Source organism: Eurosta solidaginis, chromosome X, assembly GCF_040869045.1.
Source record: "Eurosta solidaginis isolate ZX-2024a chromosome X, ASM4086904v1, whole genome shotgun sequence".
Taxonomy (NCBI): domain Eukaryota; kingdom Metazoa; phylum Arthropoda; class Insecta; order Diptera; family Tephritidae; genus Eurosta; species Eurosta solidaginis.
In genome coordinates this window covers 142722034-142745446 of record NC_090324.1, presented here as the reverse complement: position 1 = coordinate 142745446, position 23413 = coordinate 142722034, and the positions used below count along the sequence as shown (strand labels likewise).

Below are 23413 nucleotides of genomic sequence, written 5' to 3'. Positions count from 1 at the left end.
GATTGCACTTTTCTAATTAAATTCACTTTTGGTTTTGTGAAAATATCGATGCTTTAATGTTTTTGGTAAGTTTATTCCATTCGCGAGTCGATAAACGATGAGGGCAATGCGAATATGTATTTGCACCTTGTTCACTGTATTGTATTTGTTGTATGTCGTGGTCACCAATGTGGGTTTCTTTGTAGGCAGAATTATTCCAACAAATGATGGTTTCTAATGAAACGCTTTATCGCTGCCGAATCAAGGAAGCACACTGTATAACTTTGTATAAATATTTCTTGATTTTATTCGCGGATGAACCACAATGTTTGCGATTTAGTTTTTACAATTTTATGATGAATGCGTGCGCTTGTCACGGCAGCTCGAACAAAGAGAAAAAAAGTATAAAACTCATTTTGACATTTATCATTGAATGACATGTGAATCGTGTCGCGAAGTAAAATGACTCTCATTGACTATTGTAAAAAGGCTAGTTAGTAACGCGCCACAGGGCAGTAGTCGAGGAAGCGCACCTTGACGCGACGCTCCTCTACATCCATCAGATTGAACTCCCGGCAAAAACGCAGGGCGTGGTAGCGGAAGCATACCAAGCACTCGTGCACGTTGGGGTCACGGGGTACACGGGACCGATTGCCTACGGACACGTCCGAAGATGACGATCGATGGGTGTCACGGCTTCTGTAAGAGAGATGCGATTTAGTAAAAGTATTAAACAAGTTTGGCGGTGGTGATTGGACGATGAAAGTGTGTGTGAATTCGGGTTAAGGGCTGGGCACCTCAGCTTGGATGGGAAGAGGACATAGTTTGACTATTGGTCGGGTGAAAATTCCCTGTTGCGTTCTAATGTCGGCGACACGTATGCGATTGTCAACTCCATGGTACTCCTTTTCTACTCGGCCCAGGCGCCATTCGTTTGGGGGTAGCAATTCATTTTTAAGAACGACGAAATCTCCTTCAGAAAGGTCCCTTTGAGCGGTCTTCCATTTATACCTTTTATAAAGCTCTTTGAGGTATTCATCTTTCCACCTTTGACTAAATTGGCGATGTAACCTTTTAAGCTTTTCCCATTTGTTATGGAGAGATAGATTATCGAGTTGGGGCTCCGGCGCAGCCAGCAATGGCGCACCGCGTAGGAAATGTCCTGGAGTTAACGCGAGTAATTCTTGTGGATTGTCGGACATAGGGGAGAGTGGTCGGGAGTTGAGTATGGCTTCAATGCGCGCAAGCAATGTGGCCAGCTCCTCGAATGTAAATTGGTGACCGCTAGCAATGCGTTTAAAATGCAATTTGAAGCTCTTAACGGTGGCTTCCCAGAGGCCGCCCATGTGGGGGGCATTGGGTGGTAAAAAGTTCCATTCGAGAGATTGAAGAGAGAATTCTTCCTTGATATCATCGGAAGCTTCTTTCAGGAATTGTTTGAAGTCTCGTTGAAAGCCCTATTGGCGCCGACAAAGTTTTTCCCATTGTCGGAGAAGAGTCGTGAGGGAAGACCGCGTCTTCCGACGAATCGGGAAAAGGCGGCTTGAAAGGCTTTGGTTGAAAGGTCGGAGCAGGGTTCTAAGTGTATTGCTTTGGTGCAGAAACACACAAAGACGCAGACGTAGCCTTTAATTATTGGTGCTTTACGCATACTTGACGATTTAAGGTCAAACGGACCTGCAAAGTCCAGTCCGGTATAAGTGAATGGTAAGGAATAGTTAGAACGTTCAGGTGGTAAGGCGGCCATGATTTGTGATCTCGAGGCTTTTTTGAAGATGGTACATGTTTTGCAATTACGTATGCAAAACTTAATTTTTGATTTCAATCGCGGAATGAAATATTCCTGTCTGGCAGTTCTCACCATGAGTTGGTGTTCAGCATGCATTAATAGATTATGTAGATATTGGAGAAATAAGTAGCAGAAACGTGAGGATTCAGGGATGATGACGGGATATTTTTCTTTATACGGGATATCAGAGTTGATTAGTCGGCCATCTACCCGGAGAAGGCCATTTGCGTCGAGAAGGGGATTCAGGGGGAGAAGTGAACTCCTTTTTGAGATAGTTTGTCCATTGGAAAGTTGGGCATATTCCACGGGATAGTATCTAGTCTGTGCAAGTTTTATGAGACGTCTTTTTACCCAGTTAATTTCAGCCTGAGTGATAACTAAAGACTCGTAATTGATCGACTGAGTGGACTGTATGGGCTTGATTCGATGGAGGAAACGAAAAATGTAGGTTATCACTCGTAATGCCCTCGGCCAAGATGAGAATCGGTCTAGGATGTCGGGTTCATTCTCCGAAATATGGAACGCCTCAAGCTTTCGTTTTTCGTGAGGAACAACGTTCTGACGCGGTGAAAGGGGCCATTGCTCGGGTGGTTTTAGAAGCCAGTCTGGTCCGGTCCACCAGAGTGATTGGTAAATTAAATCCTGTGGTCTACACCCTCGGGTGCCGAGGTCTGCCGGGTTATGGTTAGTGGATACGTGGCGCCATTTAATGTTACCTACGTTGTTGATAATCTGTGACGTACGATTCGCTACATATATTTTCCAATTGCATGGTGGCTTTTCGAGCCACGCAAGGACGATTGATGAATCCGACCATAAGAAGATTTCAATATCCCTTAAAGGTAGTTGATTGATTAGATTTTTTATGCATTTGGATAATAGGACTGCACCGCACAGTTCTAAGCGCGGCAGGCTCACTGTTTGCAAAGGTGCTACTTTTGTTTTAGAAAAGAGAAGATGACATGAGACTTTTTCATCCGATTGACAACGTATATATACAGTTGCGCAATATGCTTTCTCGGAAGCATCGCAAAATCCGTGAATTTGGATGTTTTGGTTTGGAGAAAACTCAGTCCATCTGGGTATTCGAAGTTTTCCGATAACCGGTAGGTCAGATACGAATTGAATCCACTTTTGGAGGGAGGGTGGTTGGACACATTCGTCCCATTCAGTACCTTCTAACCATATCTGCTGTAGCAATATCTTTGCCTGAATCAGAATAGGCGCGAGCCACCCTGCGGGATCGAAAAGTTTCGAAACCGAAGATAAGATTTGCCTTTTAGTTGCCTGAGAAGGTACTTGAGTGGGTTCTATGGTATACGAAAAGGAATCGTTTAATGCATTCCTTCTAATGCCGAGGGTTTTCGTTGAACTTGAGCAATCAAATTTCAAGAAGTCGGATTCAAGCAAGTCTTCTGTTGCAATATGGACAAGAAGCTCTGGATGGTTGGCTGTGATTTTCTTGAGGGGGAATCCTGCGGAGTTCAAACAATGAATGGTTTGGAATTGGGCGTGCATGCAGGAGCGAAGGTCATGTCCTCCAGACAAGATGTCGTCAACGTAAGTTTCTTTGGTGAGAATTCGCTCAGCTAGAGGGTAGGGTTCCCTCAAGTCCTTGGCCAACTGGTGTAATGTTCGGATAGCCAGGTATGGCGCACAGTTCACTCCAAATGTTACGGTTTTTAAGGCGATATCGGTAGGTTTTGTGTCATGGGGTCGACGAAAAATAACTCTCTGATACTGCTGGTCGTCCTCATGTAGGAGGATCTGACGGTACATTTTTTGAATGTCGCCATTGAATACATATCTATAAAGACGCCAGTTGAGAATGATGAACATAAGATCGGTTTGCAAAGCAGGGCCTATATGGAGGATATCGTTCAACGACGTGCCTGAAGACGTCGGCTTGGAGGCGTTAAAAACTACTCTGACTTTGGTGGATGCACTGTCCGGTTTCACTACCGAATGGTGAGGAAGATAATACGAAAAATACTTTTCATTTTGATGGATTTCTTCAGGAGAAGTCGGTTTCATATGTTCCAGGGCTAGATATTGTTCTAGCACATGATTATATTCCGATTCAAGGAGCGGAGTTTTTTTGAGCATGTGTTCCATACGAATCGCTTGTTTCATCGCCTGCGACCGAGACGAACCGAGAGAAATCTGGGATGGGAACCCTGCTTTGAAGGGGAGGCGTACGACGTAACGTCCATTGGCTTGTCGGTATGTGGTTTCTTGATAGAACGACTCACACGCACGGTCGTCCTCGGATGGGAGATGTGATTCGGCGACTTCCTCTAATTCCCAGAAACGTTTCAGCTGGAAGCTCTGATCCTCGTTTGAAACTGTTGTGGCATGGGTATGAAATGTAGAGCATTGAGTGGAGGTCAGTCGTCCGCTCAGATACCACCCGAAAACGGTATTTTGCGCAAGCAAACTCCCAAAAACTCCGTGTCTCATTCCCTGTAGGAGGATCTGGGGTATAAGGTCACTGCCAATGACGAGATCAATGGGACCGGGTGTATAAAAGTATGGATCCGCAAGATCTAAATCCTGAATTTCCGAAAGATTTGGTTTCGATAGTTTAAAGGAGGGAAGAAAACTGGTCAGCTGTTTTAAGACGATGGCGTTGGTATGGATACGGGTGTGATTGAATTTCGGTACCAACGTGAGTAGACAGACTCGGTTGGCATTTTCTACTACTTTTCCGCCCATCCCCGTGACTGAGAAGTTTTCTTTATAGGTAGGTAGTTGTAACCGGTGTTGTATTTTTTCGGACACAAAGGTTTTTTGTGAGCCTTGATCGATGAGTGCTCGTAACGTGAAGATAGAACCCTGGTGTTCGATGCTCACTAGGGCGGTCGGAAGGAGTGTTTTCTCGTTGTTGGTGGAGAAATTAGCCTGAACTTCGAAGTCAGGTTTGGTGGGAGAAGGAGACTCTTCCCAATTGCCCTCGGTGAGGTTGAAGATGGGATGTCTGGGCTCTTGGGAAGATTCGGTGTGTAATAGATTGGTTGCCTTTTTCGCGGATGTGCTAGGCGTAGCCTTTGATTCGGGCTGGTTGGTTGTGAGAGGGTGTAACATGGTGTGATGGTTTTTCTTACAGTGCAGACATCGGAAGGCACTGGGACAGTTGGTAGATGAATGGTTGTAAGCGAAGCAATTCGTGCAAAACCGGATATCCTTCACAAATTTGGTACGCTCTGGTACGCTGAGTTTTCGGAATTCGGGGCAAGATTTCAAGGGATGACTGTCGTTGCATAATCTACAAGTAAACGCAAGTTTTTCTTGAGAGTGATAGGATTGGATTTTAGGCGAGGATTTCGATGGGAACGAAGTGCGTGATTTAGTGCCTTTATATTCATGTAGGCGTTCAACCACTTCGTAACGTTTGGTCAGAAACTGGTTCATCTGGGACCAGTTAGGAAGCTCCTTCCTAGATTCGAGGGACTGCTCCCACAGAGAGAGTGTTTCCTCTGGTAGCTTTGAGGAACATAAATAGATTAAAATGGGGTCCCACTCGGAAACGGAAAATCCTTGCGTCTTTAGGATCACAAGACAATCATTGATGGTGTTCTGTATCCTTTGAATTCCTTCGCTACTCTCCGAGGTAGCTTGAGGAATGTTGAAAAGCAATTTCAATTGTTTATCTATTAAGATTCGTTTGTTTTCGAATCGGGCTTTTAGCGCTTCCCATGCTAATGAAAAATTATCATCGGACAAAGGGTACTGTTTTACGATTGCGCCTGCCTTTCCTCGAGTCTTATTTCGCAAGTGATAGAGTTTCTGGACGGGAGTCAGTTTGGGATGGTTGAGGTAAACGGCCGTGAACATATCACGAAAGGATGGCCACTCCTCATAACTACCGTAAAAGGTTTCTGTATCATGAGACATGAAGACGAGCTTGGATCGAAAGGCAGAGACTGACGGGAGGTATTGCCTGGCCCTGTTGGATTCCCATTGGAGGTATTGCCAGACTCTGACGAATTCCCACGGAGGATTTTTAATTGGTACAATATATGTGATTTGCAGATGTAGAAAGAGTCAGCACAAAGCTGAAATTTGTTGTGGGCTTCCTCTTTAAACTCCCCAGAAACTGCGCTGTCCTCAGCTATGCAGACGTTTTCATAGGCATTTTTTAACGAAGCCCAGCGACCGTTGAGGTCCTCTAACTTGACTTCCAATAAAGAGTCCGATTTCTGTTGAAGAAGGCATGATTGGAGACGGTATCAAGGGCCTGATTTGATAAAAAATGACCAGGAAGACAAGCTGGGTGGGGATTATTTTAGTTCACAATTGGTATTGTGCGCGAAGATTCGGGTTTGGAAACTTTAACACTACAGACGCAAGTCGAGAAACGCTTATTTGGGGGAGTGGACTTTCCGTCTGTCGCTCAGAGGGAGAACGATTTTTCGAAAATGAATGGGCACTTAATCGGTTTGCACTGCTCACGGAGAGATTCACCAAAAGAAACTAATCAATGTTAATTATGGAATGCCCCACTGAAATCGAAAGTATTTCACAAAGGGGAACTTAGCACGATTAACTAGGGAATTTCCCCCGAATTCACTGAAATATACGTATTATGTTGAAGGTTTTGTGATACAAAATGTTTGTGTGATGTGTAAATAAATGTGGTATGTGTAGAGTTGATGGATAATGGTGGAGATATGTAGATAAGAGTGGTAGCAAACACGTTATATGCAACATAACGTGGGATCTTCAATATTTGAGAAACCCAAGATAAGCGGTTTTCTCAAAAGATGTTATGGTTGGACGCAAGCAACGTAATCACGCATTTATTTACGTGCTGGAGTCCACAGTTTTTTAAATTGTTGGTGCTTGGAATATGTAAAGCACATTCATACAAACCGGTGTTTATATGTATGTGCACATCCGCGACTAGTGGTGTTGTATGTATGTATATGCGTCAGTTTTTTGGGAAAAAACTCAACTATGAACTTGGTAAAGCTTAGAAAGAGTCTGTACATATACATACATGAATATATATATATGTATTATATTGAATTTAACTACTCTTCTTCGGCGCAAGCTCATCCAAAAAAGGGACGTGGTTTTTTAGTGGGTAACTACCGGTAGTGGCTAGTGAAAATAGCGAAAATTATTTTGCACCTTACAAATGATAAAATATTCATATGTACATTCGTATATGTTGGTGAAAAGCCAAAAGGGGAGATAGGCTGCCGTCGCTGCTAGCGCAAGCGCAAACGACGATCGAAATTGTTGAGACTATGTCGCGCTATTCGCACAATAGCGGACTGGAATTCCGTATGTGTGTATATCTATATAAATATATATATATAACCGTATATGCAAATTACGGTTAAATATACGGCTTGGTGGCGAATATGTATTTTTTGGGAACAAAACTGAGAACTGATACTTACGTGCGTATTCTCACGGTTCGCATGATTTTTTGGTGGTTTTCCAATTGAAAGAGCGTTCCTCCGTTAAAATGTACTTCACTTCACAGGTTTTTGTGCGTAGGTGCGTAAATTATGTTGTGCGCTGTTGTTTCTAAGGTGCGAGTATGCACACCACTTTTGTATGTAACTTTGCACGTGGTTTGTGGTAAATACCGTGTGAAAACACTGGAAATTTAATTTCGTGAAAGGTCAAACTTTTTAAATTTTTAAACTTTTTGCATAAATTTTGTGGTGAGCACACGCGAATGGGAAAATTGCGAATGGAAAAAATTAGCGATGGGGCGATAGCGATATATGAACAGTGTTGTAATTTTGCGTTGCCACTGATTCAAATTTGGCTCGCAAGGACCAAATGTTTAACGCATTGACGCAAATGCGTATTTCAATATTAATTCATTTATTGAATTGAAACTCTTACAGCTAACAATAGGAACTTAAACGCTGATACTTCACACAGCAAATATATAAAAAAAAAATAAATGTAAGGCGCGATAACCTCCGAAGAGATCTAAGGCCGAGCTTCTCTTCCAATTTGCGTCGTGCTCCACTTGATTTTCCCTACAAATTGGCCGGAGGGGACCTACATGTTTTATGCCGACTCCGAACGGCATCTGCAAGGCAGATGAGTTTTCACTGAGAGCTTTTCATGGCAGAAATACACCCGGAGCGCTTGCCAAACACTGCCGAGGGGCGACCCCGCTTAGAAAAATTTTCTTCTAATTGAAAAACCTTATTTCTAAAATTTTGATGTTGCTTTGCCCGGGAGTTGAACCCAGGGCATACGGTGTGATAGGCGGAGCACGCTACCATCACACCACGGTGGCCGCCGAAGCAAATATACAGCAAATATATATAAAATGGAAATATAACTAATTCCACAATGGAACGAACATTTTTACGAAATGAATTTAAATAGTGAATTTGAAGGGTAGGCTTCGGGCTAGGTTAGGTTCGAGAACCAATATCACGCAAGGGTGGGGAATACCGCAACGCAAGTGCTATCTCGGTTGCTTTTATATAGAAAGATATAACTTACGATTTTTGGGATGATACTTCCTTTGTTGTTCTCATGGATTTGGAGGTGACGTCGGTGCTGATGGTTGTGCTCGCTCCTACGTTTTTGATCCGATGCAAGTTTATTCCAAAAAGGGTAGATGATGTTGGTTGCTGGTAGATGTTCGGTGTTCCACGAAACAAGAGAGCGAGTCAAAGCATTGCACTGGTATTTATAACAGAGGTTAGTGATGGAAAGCAATTCCAACACTGTTGATTGGAAGCACTGGATGGCAACTCCAGTCTACTCTACCGCCAGGGTTGTATGAACGCAAGTCATAACTAGTGAAGTGAACGCAAGTCACGTGGAGACGTGATCGCAAGTCACGGATGGGTGGTTAGGTGAACGCAAGTCACGGAACCGTTGCCTATTTAAGTGAACGCAAGTCACTTAAACACCTTCTTTGATACCCATATCGGCATACATCATGCAATTTTTTTTAATTTCGAATAGGTGGCAACCCTAAATGGCAACCCTACTCAAAAATGTCCCTATTTTAATGCGGAGTGAAATACCTTTCGTCTGATACCCATATCGGCTTATCTCATGAATTTTTTTTAATTTCGAATAGGTGGCAACCCTTAATGGCAAACCTACTAAAAATGTCCCTATTGTAATGCGGAGTGAAATACCTTTCGCTTGATACCCATATCGGCATATCTCACGCAATTTTTTTTAAATTTCGAATAGGTGGCAAGCCCAAATGGCAACCCTACTCAAAAATGTCCCTATTGTAATGCGAAGTGAAATACCTTTCGTTTGATACCCATATCGGCATATCTCATGCAATTTTTTTTGATTTCGAATAGGTGGCAACCCTAAATGGACACCCTACTCAAAAATGTCCCTATTGTAATGCGGAGTGAAATACCTTTCGTTTGATACTCATATCGGTATATATAATGCAATTTTCTTTAAATTTCGAATAGGTGGCAACCTTGTGAAACATTCTGAGTGACAACACCTAGGTAGACAGTCTTAGAAGGTGATACACTATATCTGTGCCAAATTTCATTTAAATCGGTTGAGCCGTTCCCGAGATCGTTCGGCTATACAAAATACAAATATACAAACCATACAATAACACATTCACAGCAAAAGTTACCACAATTATCACTTTAATAGGTAAGAACTCAATACATACTTACTTACGTGAATACAATCTTTAATTTTATCGGTTAATTATAAAAACTTGTACAAACCACATAAACTTACATATTTATAAATTACTCTAAATGTTAATTTGAGATATGTAACTAACGCCGTTGACAGCGTAGAAAGCAAATATGACCTACAACATTAAGCTATCTTCTCACACAAAATGTATTTGTTCGAGAAAAGCTCTGTATTATTTTATAAATACGCCATCAATAAGGAAAAACAAATGTACGAAACCTGCTGACCAATTATAACTAATTAGTGACCAATTAATTGGCATAATTTTTTTGGGAAAATATATGTATACAGGGTGTCTAGAGAGGAAAATTGTTTCTACCTTGGAAAACTTTAAATGGTCAAAAAAAAATTATCTATGGCTAACCAATTAGTGGGACCCGCTGACCAATTATGACTTTATTTGGCATACCTTTCGATTCGGCATACCTTTCGATGGGGTGCTTACATCCCACACCCGACCAAGAAAATTTTAAAATTTCCATAAAGTTTTTTCCAATTACTGAAACCTGCTGACGAACTATGACCAATTATTTGGCATATAGTTTTTTATAAAATTCCAGAAATGGGATTCTAACATTCCAGTGCCGACTTTTTTATCCTGATATTCAGGTTCCCGGGTTATTGGGTAGTAACCCAAAAACCGATCTCAAAACCCGTATGACCTTTTAAAGTATCTCCACTCGCAACGGAAATTGTTTCTTGAAATATCCCTGTGACCTTAATTATGTGTAAATTTTTTATTTATTTTCCCTCACTTTTATTTTTAATAAATGTTATTGGCCTTGAATATTTTAAATTGTTAGATTTGTTGAGCTATAAGGCTTCACAGCTGAATAAAACTTATTTTTTAGTAATATTTTTATTGGAGCTTTTCGGCCGGGGTTTTTTTTCCTTCTTAATAAAACAACGTTTTATTTAATCATCCTACGCGCTTCGACGCAATTTTTGCGTCTTCATCTGGGATTTCCTTAATCATCTGTTTATTACAAAAACGAAAAACAACTACATTAATAATTGCTATTTTGAACATTTTTTAGAATTTAACAAATTTGGCTTACAATTTTTAGTACATTAACAACTAATTATTTTTTGTTAAATAACATTTAAAGTATAGACATACACATCCATAAATACATCATTGACACACTGTGCACCCTTTGCTTTCACCAGTCAAACATCTACTGTGATTGCGCTAGCATAAGCGCAGTTTATGCAGTCAACATCGTCTCTATAGTTTACTGTTCTCGAAATGTTTTGTTGTATGCGCAATCCTTCTATCGTCATTCTTCTTCTAATTTTTTTCTCTAATTTTTTTTTTTTTGAAATGCAAAAAATTGGGAATCTTTTTTTGAACAAAATATTAAATTTGGAAATTAAGGAGGCAAATATGATAATTAGTAATTTAAATCGTACAATTGTGAAGGTACGACAGAAACTAAATGAAACTCTAGACAAAAACGTATACAACTCCGTAGTTGTAATGCAAAAACAATCCTCAATACATACTAAAACGCTAACCTAGATAAAAACTGAAGGATAGAATCAAGAAAAATTTTGAGAAATTCGACCTGAAATTCAATGCAGACTGGTTTACAAACAATACCGAAATTGACATACCTCCTGAATATCGATGGGTATTATCCCTGGGAACAAATTCGCACTTCCAATAACTAGAAAGACTTTTTCACCACTAAATATTATAGCTGATGTCGAACAGAGTATTCGAACCATAACAGATGGTAGAGAGAAAGATATGGTCAGATGCAAATTCGCAACAAGGGTTAATACATTCAAAAATAAATCAAGAAACAGCGAGAAAGAGAAATTTATATTGCACCTCTACGAAGAAACTAAGCGATTTTTGTATCAGCATAAAGATGCCATTATGATCACTAATGCAGATAAAGAGAATAAACCTGTCATGATGTACAAAAAAGATTATAAATGAAAATGGAGGATCTTCTAAAAGATAAAGCTACGTTTGTATAGGACAACAAATACTATCAGCAAATTTAAGGGATGCCAATGGGCAATCCATTATCACCAACAATAGCCGACATAGTCCTAGACAAGATTATTGACGATAACATCATAGAGCTAAAATCCAACGACATAAGCATCAAATACATAACGAAGTATGTAGATGATGTTTTCGCAATTGTTAAGGTTAAGGACGTAGATGAAATTTTAAGAATATTTAATGGACAACATAATAAATTAAAATTTACTTTGGAAACCGAAAAATGTAATAAACTTGCATTCCTAGACATGGAAATCCACAACATAGGCAATAAAATAAAAACAAATTGGTATAAAAAGCGGTAGCTTCATCAAGAATGATCAATTACCAATCTAACCACCCTTGGAATCAAAAAAAGAACACCATTATTAACTTTATAGATAGAGTTCACTCCTTGAGCGACCAGGAGTTCATAAAAGAAAATAAGAAAATCACTAAAACAATACTTACAAAAAATGGACACCCTAATAAAATAATAGATGCTCTAATGCAGGGATGCACCTTAACGTTAAGCTAATCGTTTATCAAAAAATTTCCACCGTTTCCGTTGAAACACTTCGAAATATTATCGATAAAAAAATTATCAAGATAAATTGTATCTCGTTTTTAACCGAAACGAAAAGCTTTCGTTAACGTTAAAAACGTTAACAAAAACGTGATACTTTATGTTTGAATTGTGCTGGCAATGCTATAGCCATGGTGAAGCCGTAAGGTGGCAACAACGAGCGCACATACACACACAAACTCTATGTAATTTGTTTGTGTAATTCGTTGGTGGTAATGTCAAAAATACTCTGAGAAATGTTTGTACTGTCAAAATTCATGAGAAAAGTTGCAATCAGCTTGGCTAATGCTTTCACCTTTAATGACTCCGCCATCAATCAGCTTTGCCAGCATAGTTTGAAATTAATAATCAACATAAACGATTTGCTTTCGTTTTGATATGGCAGAAAACGAAACGAAATCATTTCGTTAATTTGACGATCTTAACGTTAATAAACGAAACGAAATGACTTCGTTTCGTTTATTAACGTTGATTATCGTAACGAAATGATATCGTTTCGTTGGTTAAGCATGCCTGCTCTAATGTCCGCTGCCGAAAATAACACAAAACATAAAAAGAGCAATACAGCAACAACAAAAACCTATGATAGCAACAGAAGAATATACACAGGAGTAACATATATACCAAGACTAACAGATGACAACACCTTGCACAAAATTATCAAAACCAACAACATAAATTATGCATAAAAACCAAATCACGCAATTCAAAACCAAAGACAAAATCAAAAAGGAACAACTACACAACGTGATTTATGAAATCCCATGCATGGGCAAAGAAGGCGAAAACTGTGATAAAGTTTACATCGGTACAACGAAAAGGGAGCTAAGAACGAGGTTGAACGAACACAAACTAGATGCCAAAAACAAAAAGAATAACACAGCGTTGGCGCAACACTCGACTGATCAAAACCACACAGCTGATTTTGACAACGTAAAGATCTTGGATGTGGAGAACAAAATTAGAAGAAGAATGACAATAGAAGGATTGCGCATACAACAAAACATTTCGAGAACAGTAAACAATAGAGACGATGTTGACTGCATAAACTGCGCTTATGCTAGCGCAATCACAGTAGATGTTTGACTGGTGAAAGCAAAGAGTGCACAGGGTGTCAATGATGTATTTATGGATGTGTATGTCTATACTTTAAATGTTATTGACCAAAAAATAATTAGTTGTTAATGTACAAAAAATTGTAAGTAAAATTTGTTAAATTCTAAGAAATGTTCAAAATAGCAATTATTAATGTAGTGGTTTTTCATTTTTGTAATAAACAGATGATTAAACAAATCCCTGATGAAGACGCAAAAATTGCGTGGAAACGCATAGGATGACTAAATAAAACGTTCTTTTATTAAGAAGGAAAAGAAATCCCGGCCGAAAAGCTCCAAAAAAAGTATTATTAAAATTGTTACTTGGCCCAATATAAATATTTATTTTTTTGTGTTTATATTCATTTATAATTTTGTTGGTCGATATTTCGACTTCAATCTGAAGTGATCACAATAACACGTTACAAACCATTTCCAGCAAAACGAAGGACAAAATTCCAAGTCAGGAGAAATCTGATGTTGTTTACAGAATCCCGTGACGGGTCCTACGTATGCGAGAAAGTATATGTTGGGACAACAAAACTCAAACTCAAGACAAGGATTTCCGCTCATAGGTCCAATATAAAATAAAGGACTAGCTTCGGACAACAAGACGGCTTTAACTTCCCATTTTAAGGACACAGGACACTACCCTGACTTTAAAAATTAACATTATAGGGAATGAAAAACATTAAAAAAAACGATTCACTTTAGAAATGCTACATATTTTTAACACCCCTAATGAACAAAGAATGCACTTTAAAATTGACACAGAAAATTGTGCGCAAGCCTACAGGAATTTGGTTTTGAAACAACATCATAAGGCGGTCATTTCATAACAGTGCAACAATCCAAAAAAGGGGAACATGCACACACACATAATTGTAAAACTAAGTCATGTTGTTATGTATGTTGTTACTGTATTTTTGTTTACACTTGCAGTTAATGAAAACTGTTTATACTTACGGGATTTCGCTATTTTTCTGTGATTCCTCTAACCAGTCGATCACACATATCCATATGTGAAAGTGGTGATTTTGTTATGAATATGTACTTAAGTATATATTAAATTAATTATTATTATTTTTATTGTTTTTAGGTTAGGTTAGGTTGAACTGGCCGGTCCACGAGGACCTCACATAGGCTGAATGAGTCCGTAGTTTTACTAGAAGTATGTTTTAACGACAAAGCTGAAAAACCCTATCAAAAACCAGGACCCATGTTATAAAATAACTCCGTACTCTTGGCAAATACTAGATGCTTTCTAGGATTTAAGCTACTTGCTGCTTCTAGATCTGAGAGCTGCATCACTCCTAATAGCTACAGTCTTAGCCTGGCAAGCGCAGGCCACGAGCACAGAACGTGCTCGATCGTTTCCTCCTCCAACCCACACTTCCTACATCTGCTGTCACTGACCAAGCCTTATTTAAAAGCATGTGACGCCAGAAGGCAGTGTCCAGTCAGAATACCCGTCATGAGTCTACAGTCCTCTCTTTTTAATGATAGAAGCAACTTAGTTAATCTAATGTTGTAAGACCTACACATTATCTTCGACACCTTATAGCCCCGCGCTTGAACCCACGCCTTTCCCGCTTGGTCGATCATGTGCACCTCTCGCCGTCGCTTAATCTCGCCTAGTCTAATTGGCACGTCTACGGAACAAGCTAATTCATCCGCTTTTTCATTCCCATCTATTCCTATATGCCCTGGGACCCAGTATAGATGTATGCTTCTCCCTGTCCCGATTCTCTCCAGAGATTGCTTATATTCTAACATGCATTTAGATGCTGTGCTATGCGAGATTATTACAGCTTAAGCTATTCTCTTCCAGGGCTTCTACTGCTTTGGTTACGGCTAATATTTTCGCTTGGAAAGCGCTACAGTAATCCGACAGCCTGTAGGATCTGTTGATTTCCGGATCAGCACAGTATACCGCACACCCTACTCCTTCCACTACTTTGGAACCATCTGTGTACACATGTATCGCCTCGTCCGCCATTTGAGCACCCTTGCGCCAACCACCTACCTCTATTGTGACCTTAAGATCTCCCTAGAAGCGCAGGTAGGGAATCAGGTAGTCTGTCCGTCTTATGACGGATGACGCTATACTACTATGGCCGTATGGTCGGCGCTCAAGCTGGCTCGAGGCATCGAGCCTGGATGCAGTTGTTAACGCTATGTTCTTTGCTACCAGGTCTAAAGGTGTAATGTGCAGAATGGCATACGATGCAGCCGTCGGGATTGTTTTCAGGGCTCCCGTAAAGCTAAGCATTGACAGTCTGCATACCCCCTATAATTTTTTGAGGTAGGTTTTTTTTAGTGTGGCTTTCCACCAAACAAGAACTCCATAGTATAGAGTAGGGCTTACAATCGCTGTAAAAATAGCTTACTGTCTCGGATGATTCCTAGATATTTTTTGCAAGGTTTCTCCTGTAGGGTCAACCCTCCTAACTTAGGCCGGGTCCAATTTGGGACTTTGTACCTCTTTGTAAACAAGACCATATCCGTCTTCTCCGCGTTGTTCAACCCGACATTAGATGCCCAGGTATGAATATCCCGAAGCGCCCGATCCATCAAAGAGCTAATAGTTGGAAGGCACTTTCCACTTATTACAATTGCAAAGTCATCTGCGTAAGCCGTAAGTTTTACGGGTCTCTCATCGAATCGCCTGACCAGTTGGTTGATGACCAGCGTCCACAGCAGAGGTGATAGCACCCCTCCCTATGGCGTGCCCCTGTCCACTGATTTCGTGGCCTCGTCTTTCTGCAATTTAACATGCAGCCGATCCATCTGATTAAGGCAGGATGTACTTTAATGTAATTAAGACCATCCATAATCGCCCATTTTGCAACATTATTGAAAGCCCCGGCAATGTCCAAGAAGACTCCTAGAGCATATTTCTTATATTCCAGGGCTTTCCCTATGCTTATTACCACCTTATGCCATGCGGTGTCTTCTGACTTCCCTTGGTGTACGCATGCTGTGTTGTAGAGAGCAGCTTGTCATCCACGTTGGACGTTATGTACACATCTATCAGCCTCTCAAAGGTTTTGAGCAGAAATGATGTTAAGCTAATGGGTCCTTGGGATACACGTGACCGATCTTTCCCGCCTTTGGTAGGAAAGCTATACGAGCAGTTCTCCAAGAGTGCGGAACATGATTCAGTCTTATGCACCCATCGAAGCATAAGCCATTCCACGACCGCTCTACTTGAAACTTGTAGCATGGCAAGGAATATACCATCTGGGCCCGGCGATTTAAACTTAAAAAACGTCTTCACCGCTCATTCAATCTTGTTATCGGTCAGCATTCCCGGCACTATCCGCTCCGTGATCGAAGTGTGAGTGCTGTCTGCTGGCTCTTCTAAATCATCTCCCGATGGGAAATGTGTATCGAAAAGCACCTCAAGGGACTCCTCACTATTACGTGATCATTCCCCGTTCTCTTTCTTTATTAGTCCCTGGATTTTGTTTCCCCTTGCTAGGACTTTTTTCAACCGTGCTGTTTCGCTGGAGCACTCTATGTGCGTACAGAAAATATGCCATGAGATTCTCTTCGTGCTGGAAATTTCACGCTTGTAGATCCCTGTACTTGTCCTGACACGCTTCGATTTCTGCGGTCTTTGCTATCTTAAACATTTCTTTTACCTGTCTTCTTAGAAGACTCAGCTCATTGCTCCACCATGGCGGCTTTACTTTTCCTTTGAATCTTCTTAGATGGCAACCTTTGTTATACGCGTCCTTGTTAGGAATTCATTAGACTGTTCCAGTTCCTCCACATTGGCAACCTCTTTGGGTTGTCCCAGTTTTGTTTCTACATGTTTCTGGAATTTAGTCCAGTTCGTTGACCTAGGGTTTCTAAAGGTTCCTCCCTTCTCTACCCTCTTTAGGGTGATGCGGAAGGTGATATACGCATGGTTGGAGAAGGATGGTCTATCAAGAACCCGCCAAGCATACCTTGATATATCACGCTCGGAGCTCAATATAATATCCAAAACATTGCTGGATGTTGGACCAATGTATGTAGCGACATTTCCCCTGTTGGCTATCTGCAAATTGGTTTGCAGGATGTAACAAAATATAGATTCGCCTCTCTCGTTCGTATCTGCTCCTACCCACGCATTGTTGTGCGCATCGCCGCCTATGACCAACCGCCCTTTTGCGCCCTTCGTCCTGTACTACCCTCTTGCACTCCATCGGTGGAACCTCCCCAGCAAGGGCCATGTAGCAGGATGCCAGAATAAATGCTTGCTTTTTCTTTTGCTCAACAGCCACCACTACGAGGTCCTCAGTAGTGTAATTAGGCAGCATATATGAATGCAGCTGTTTCCTTACCATTACTACAGCTCGCACCCGTCCTTCCTTGTGCGCATAGTAAACGCCAAATCCGCGCGCGCTAAGTCCAGAAACCTTTCCTCCCGATGAGAGCCACGGCTCCTGGATCAGCGCCACGTCAAACGAACCCTCCTCAAGGGTTAGGAGGAGTTCGCTCGACGCCACTTTACTGTGTTGAGGTTTATCTGTAGGACTCGCAGCACCATTGGGCTGTTTGACCCCATTCAGCAACTTCGTCGTGACGTCGTGGTCCACCCCTTGCCCTTTTGATTGAGAGTTTTCGAGGCCCCCTTCAGCCTCTCGTAACTGTTGTGCCGGGTGTACTTCTGTGCGACTCGCAGCACCATTTGGCTGTTGGTCATCTTCTAACACCTTCGTGGTGACGTCACACAGTGTAACTTTTTTCACTTTTAAGATGCAGAAAGTCCAAAAAACAATGTTCTCCAATCTCAAAAATATTTTGAGATGCAACAGATTAATAACCAACTGTTAAGAAAATGTATACACAGCAAAGTAAAAAACCCACGATCACCATGATAAGCATTATGAAACTTGGATAATTGAAACAATCCAAAAATTTCACAGTTCAAAATTTTTGACCAACTTTGTGGCCACGTGGTCGATTTTTCGATAACTGTTTTGACTTGAAACTATTTTGTTTAACATACTTGGGTAGTTCATAATAGCATTGGTAAGTTTCAGCCACGTAGGCGTTTTTTTTTTTCAAATTTTATTTTTTTGTTGTAGACAGCCACTAAAAGTTTTGTAAGCTTAGAAAATTTTTCGTTTTCAATAGAATAAAACTTGCCTGATTCCGCCCAATTCCATTGAACGAATACATACACATTAAAGGGAAAATCATATAGTTTGAGATAAAAAACAAACCATTGCGAAATTTTGCGTTTTTCTTTGTAATCGCCAACTTAAGGTCTCTATGCCCTCGCTCACGTATTAACCGCAGTGACCTAACAATGGAATGTCCTCAATTCAAGTCTACAATACTAGATCCCAAAAAAGACAGTTATACCTGAAATGGTAAAAACCCAGAAAAAGGAAACTTGTGCACTGAATAGCCTTCATTGTTTGTCATATGAGTTTTCCCATAGATAACGAGTTGTGCACTTATCCCATCAACTTATGTTATGTATGCACGCCTACCTGAGGGTTGTCTATTATTGGTGATACTTTTTAGCAATTGAGTGCTTCGGGAATATACATATTGTTACGAATATTAGCAAAACTAAGGAGTGCTGCCAGCTCTAAGCCGATCTAAGCAGTGACACATATGTACACATTCCGACGAGCAACATTTACATACAAGGCAGCGAGAGATGAGATGTCGCACACCGATGAATTTACTTATACGCTTATGTGTGTGCGGGAGACTGTAAACTACAAACACATGCATATACCTTATCTGAGTTGTCACAAGAGAGAGCAATAATTTGTGCACGTAGTTGTGGCTGGCGATTTTGTAGCCGAAACAACTAGTAACTTCTGGAAATCGAAGAGCCTAGAAGTATGCAGCGTAAACTATAAAAGCGATGCAGGCGAGTAAGAAGTAATTCAGTTTGATTTGAGTTGTCAAGCAGTTGCGATTAAGACGATATCTAGCGAGCAATAGCAGTATTATTTTGAATAGTAGAGTTTCATTGAGCTATCAATCAGTGTGGTTATTAAGCAAGCTATTCGTTGCATAGTTGAGTGTATTGTGAAGTACTTTAATAAAGGCCATTTTGCATTATTACAAATTGGAGTTATTTATTCAACAGTTTAGCGATACGATCCTAGCAAAAGGGCAAATAAGAGGATTTGCAAATAAAAATTCGTTACAATATGTATGTATGCATCACATATACGTCTATCTAACGCTCTGTCGGCATATACATCATCGCAAAAGTGCTACATATGTGGGGCTTCTCCAAAAGATATGAACAATATTCGAGCCCTGTCAGAGCGAAATGTTGACAAAAGCATGCTTGCTTTCGGAATTTCCCTTTACATTCTTGGATACGGTGCATGGAATGTATGCTACACATCGCTTATCGAATGGAAATGAAGACCGGGTGTGTGCGGGGCGAAGAAAATAAGGAAAAGATGAAAAAGAAGAAAGAAGATATCCAAAATAGATTCCGGAAAGAAGTTGGCATAAACATCAATCTTTTTAAAAGGTTTCATACAATACTTTCATGCATAGGATGTGGGTTTCAAATAAATTCTGAAGCTTTTGACCACTATGTGAGAGAGACAAGTGTACTATATTTATCGGAATATGCTTGGTACAATATGCCAGTGAGCGTACATAAAATTCTGTTTCATGGAAAGAGTATAATTGTGTCTGCTAATCTTCCTATTGGTCAACTTTCGGAAGAAGGTCAAGAGTCCAGAAACAAAAATGTACGAAACTGTCGTGAACTTTTCACCACAAAAAAGTCAAGAATTTGTAGTAACTTGGATTCGCTGCACAGATTGCTGATATCGTCAGACCCGTTCATAAACAGTTTACCGAAAACCCCTAGGTCAAAGCGGAGAGCATTAACGAGTGAAGTTATTGGCTTATTATCTGAACCAGAGCATGTCGGCGATATTGACTCCGACTAACTTTATACCAGTTATAATATCACTTTTTATTTATAAGTATGTATTTCGATTCAGTTTTTACAAATATATGTACCTATGTTGTGTTTGAATTTGAAAATAATTTTTTTTAAATATTAATCAAAACCCTCTAAGCTAAAGTTAAGAAATATAAAAATTTTTTATTTATATTGGCACTGGAAAATGCTTTTAAAGTAGAAAATATGATTATGTGGAATTTCACCTTATATGAGAGCAAGGAGAAAAAGTGGGCGGACACGCCCATTTTTATTCTCAAATCAGATTTAGGTATCTCCAACCACACTGCAAAATTTCAAATGAATTGCTCCATTGGTTTGGCTGTTATTAATTTTGGCATCCTAAAAGTGAAAAAAGTACACTGTGCGACGGCTACCTCCACCTTTTTCTTTTAGGCTTTTGAGGTCCTTTTCGACTTCGCCCACTTCTAGCGTGTTAGGATTTTTATTTTCGGGACTTCTTTTCCTGAGTCGCATGTAAATTTTGCCTGTACCAAAGAACATTTTCCAAGCTGCGCATGCAATATATCCTCGCCTGCTTGTTTATTTGGATGATGTAGAACTGATCTTCCTCCGTAGGCCGAGATACAGTAAGTACCTTCCAATCCTGTGTCGGTATGTTTGGATTCTGATTCTGCAGAAGTCGCAGTGTATCCTCCGGCTTCATCACGCAAGGTATGCATTAACCTGGGTCGATTTGTATGGACGAAAGATAAACGATTTAGGGCTCAGGAAAAAAATGTTCCACTATCCATATCGCCAACGTTTTTATAACAGTTTTTTGAAAAAAAAAATAAATATTTTTTGGGTTTTGGGGATTGTTTTGGTCGAAAAATTGTGTAATGTAGCCAAAATAAATGCATTCATACATACATGTATACTTACAAAACACTTAGCACGCGTGGCTTTTGAGCTGCTCGCTGATAACGTAAACAAAACGTAACCAAATAAAATTGTTGCTGAATTTGCGTATTCATGTGCCTTGCAACTATAAGCACGTGTATGTGAATGTGCATGCGTAGGTTTGGCTACATGTTGTTGTTAGGCTTAGAATCAAAGTAAATAAGTAACATAGTAAATAAGTAATACATAAGAATTTGTTTGTAATATTTCAGTATAAATAGACAGAAGATATTTTAAATAAACCCATTCATTTTCTTGGTGCCGAATGACGGCATCACTCGAACTCTAATTTATTTTATTTTAACTTACATGGCGATCCTTCCAAATCCACCGAACTGAAAAGGCGGAATCACTAAAAATACTTTGAACTGCTGAAATTAAAAAGCAGACTCCTTTTTAAATCTTTTAAAAATTCTTCCAAAGGCTGCTGCTTGTAATAAAGGCAGACCTATTGTAAAGTCCTCCAGTATTTTATTAAACTGACAAAAATAATGAGAAAAAAACCGGACACATTGTGGAATTGGATGCAGCTTTAAACGTTGCAGTTGAATGAATTGGTATACATTTGAGGAATTGGATGCAGCATTAAACGTTGAAATTGAATGAATTGGTATACATTTGAGGAATATACTCAGCATTTAGACGCAATTTGACAAAATATTTGGCATAAATTGACATGAACGGATCCAAATTAACATCGCATAACGGAGTGGAATATATAACGATTCCGGCCTGAGCACTAATCCCATGGCAAGGGTGAGCAAAACAGGGAAGCAAATTCAACCATATCCCGCAGCAAAAGAAGGCATAAGGGAAGCAGTCAAATCCCGCAGCAAGGGACATACTGGACAAATAACATGGCAAAATTGAGCAATACCTCTAGCATTTAAGTATCTATGTATTTTCATTTTTCCCTTTAGAAGGATATGGCAAACTAACGGCTGCCAGTTAAGGGCAAAAAGTAGATTTTTGCTAATAAAAATAAGAATTGTTTTTTCCTTTTTCCCCAAATGAACGACGATATAATAAGTCAGGCAGAATTCGACGCTATATTCTTTCGTTATAGCAGTTTGATTATAGAAGAGAAAGAAAAGGTAGAAAAAGAAGAAGAAACAAAAGAAGTAGCAGAACCAGTAGAAAAAATTAGACAGGGCCCTAAGCCTATTACTATAGAAGAATATAGGCGCAGAACAAAACCAAAGGTAGAGGAACCTAAGATTCCCAAGCGAACTAGGAGGAAAAGAAAGAGAGGAGGAAAAGATTCAACTTTAGAAGAGCAGTAGCGATATCATATCAGAAAATAAAGTTAAGCACGGAGGAAAGAATCTGTTTAAAAAATGAGATAAGAAAGATCAAAGGCATAAAAAAAAAATTTCTATGGAGAGCGCTGACCTTGAATACGAGACTATCAACCGCGCTGTTAATAATTTAGAGTATGAGAGTAGGAGTTTTGAGAGGGGTCTTGAATCATTTCAGAAATTACAAAAAAGCGGAAAAATCATTAGTTTGGCTTAAGAAATGGTGGAAACCGATTGATATGCCTAAGGAACACACCTTAGAAAATGTACTAGTATCAATACTAACCACAGGTGAAGAAATGTGGAGGTTCGAAGTTAAATTCATGGGACGAACCGACCCATATCAGTATAAAGCATAAATAAATAAATAAATAAATAAAAGAAAATGTTTGCGATTGTTATTTTGAAATGGGAAATAAAGAATCCAAAGTGGAAGAGCCTAATGCGAATGTAATTAATTCCATTCAGGTAGTCGACCATAGTGAGGCATTAGAAATCATCAAAATCTTGTTGATAATATTAACAATTTCAATTCTCAAATTATACTCAGCTCATAACACATTTTTAAAGAAAAAATACATAAGCCGAGCAGATGGTCTAGACAAGGTCTAAATCTAAGGGACAAATATATACCCCAATGGACAAAGAACCATTACGAACATATTTGTGGAAGAGAAGACTTTGGCGGAAAAATCATATAAATAAAAAAAAAAAAAAATGTAAGGCGCGATAACCTCCGAAGAGATCTAAGGCCGAGCTTCTCTTCCAATTTGCGTCGTGCTCCTCTTGATTTTTCCCTACAAATTGGCCGGACGGGACCTACATGTTTTATGCTGACTCCGAACGGCATCTGCAACGCAGATGAGTTTTCACTGAGAGCTTTTCATGGCAGAAATACAATCGGAGCGCTTGCCAGACACTGCCGAGGGGCGACCCCGCTTAGAAAAATTTTCTTCTAATTGAAAAATCTTATTTCTAAAATTTTGATGTTGCTTTGCCCGGGAGTTGAACCCAGGGCATACGGTGTGATAGGCGGAGCACGCTACCATCACACCACGGTGGCCGCCAATCATATAAATATATTAATAAAAATACAGCCATACTAAGATTTACTGTGTTGAAACACCTCACGACAATAT

General features: G+C 39.8%; 1 protein-coding gene across 12 annotated transcripts in view; it reads left to right on the top strand.

Moving 5' to 3' along the window:
- The window catches only part of PIP4K (phosphatidylinositol 5-phosphate 4-kinase), a 1849876-nt gene that overhangs the window by 533281 nt on the left and 1293182 nt on the right, over positions 1–23413 (top strand). For 2 of the 12 annotated variants that reach the window (XM_067758109.1, XM_067758107.1), the window contains exon 3: positions 9199–9394. The exons of the other annotated variants lie outside the window; for them this stretch is intronic. The gene's annotated coding sequence lies outside the window, so the exon portion shown is untranslated. The remainder of the gene's footprint in view (positions 1–9198; positions 9395–23413) is intronic. 12 annotated transcript variants of the gene reach the window in all.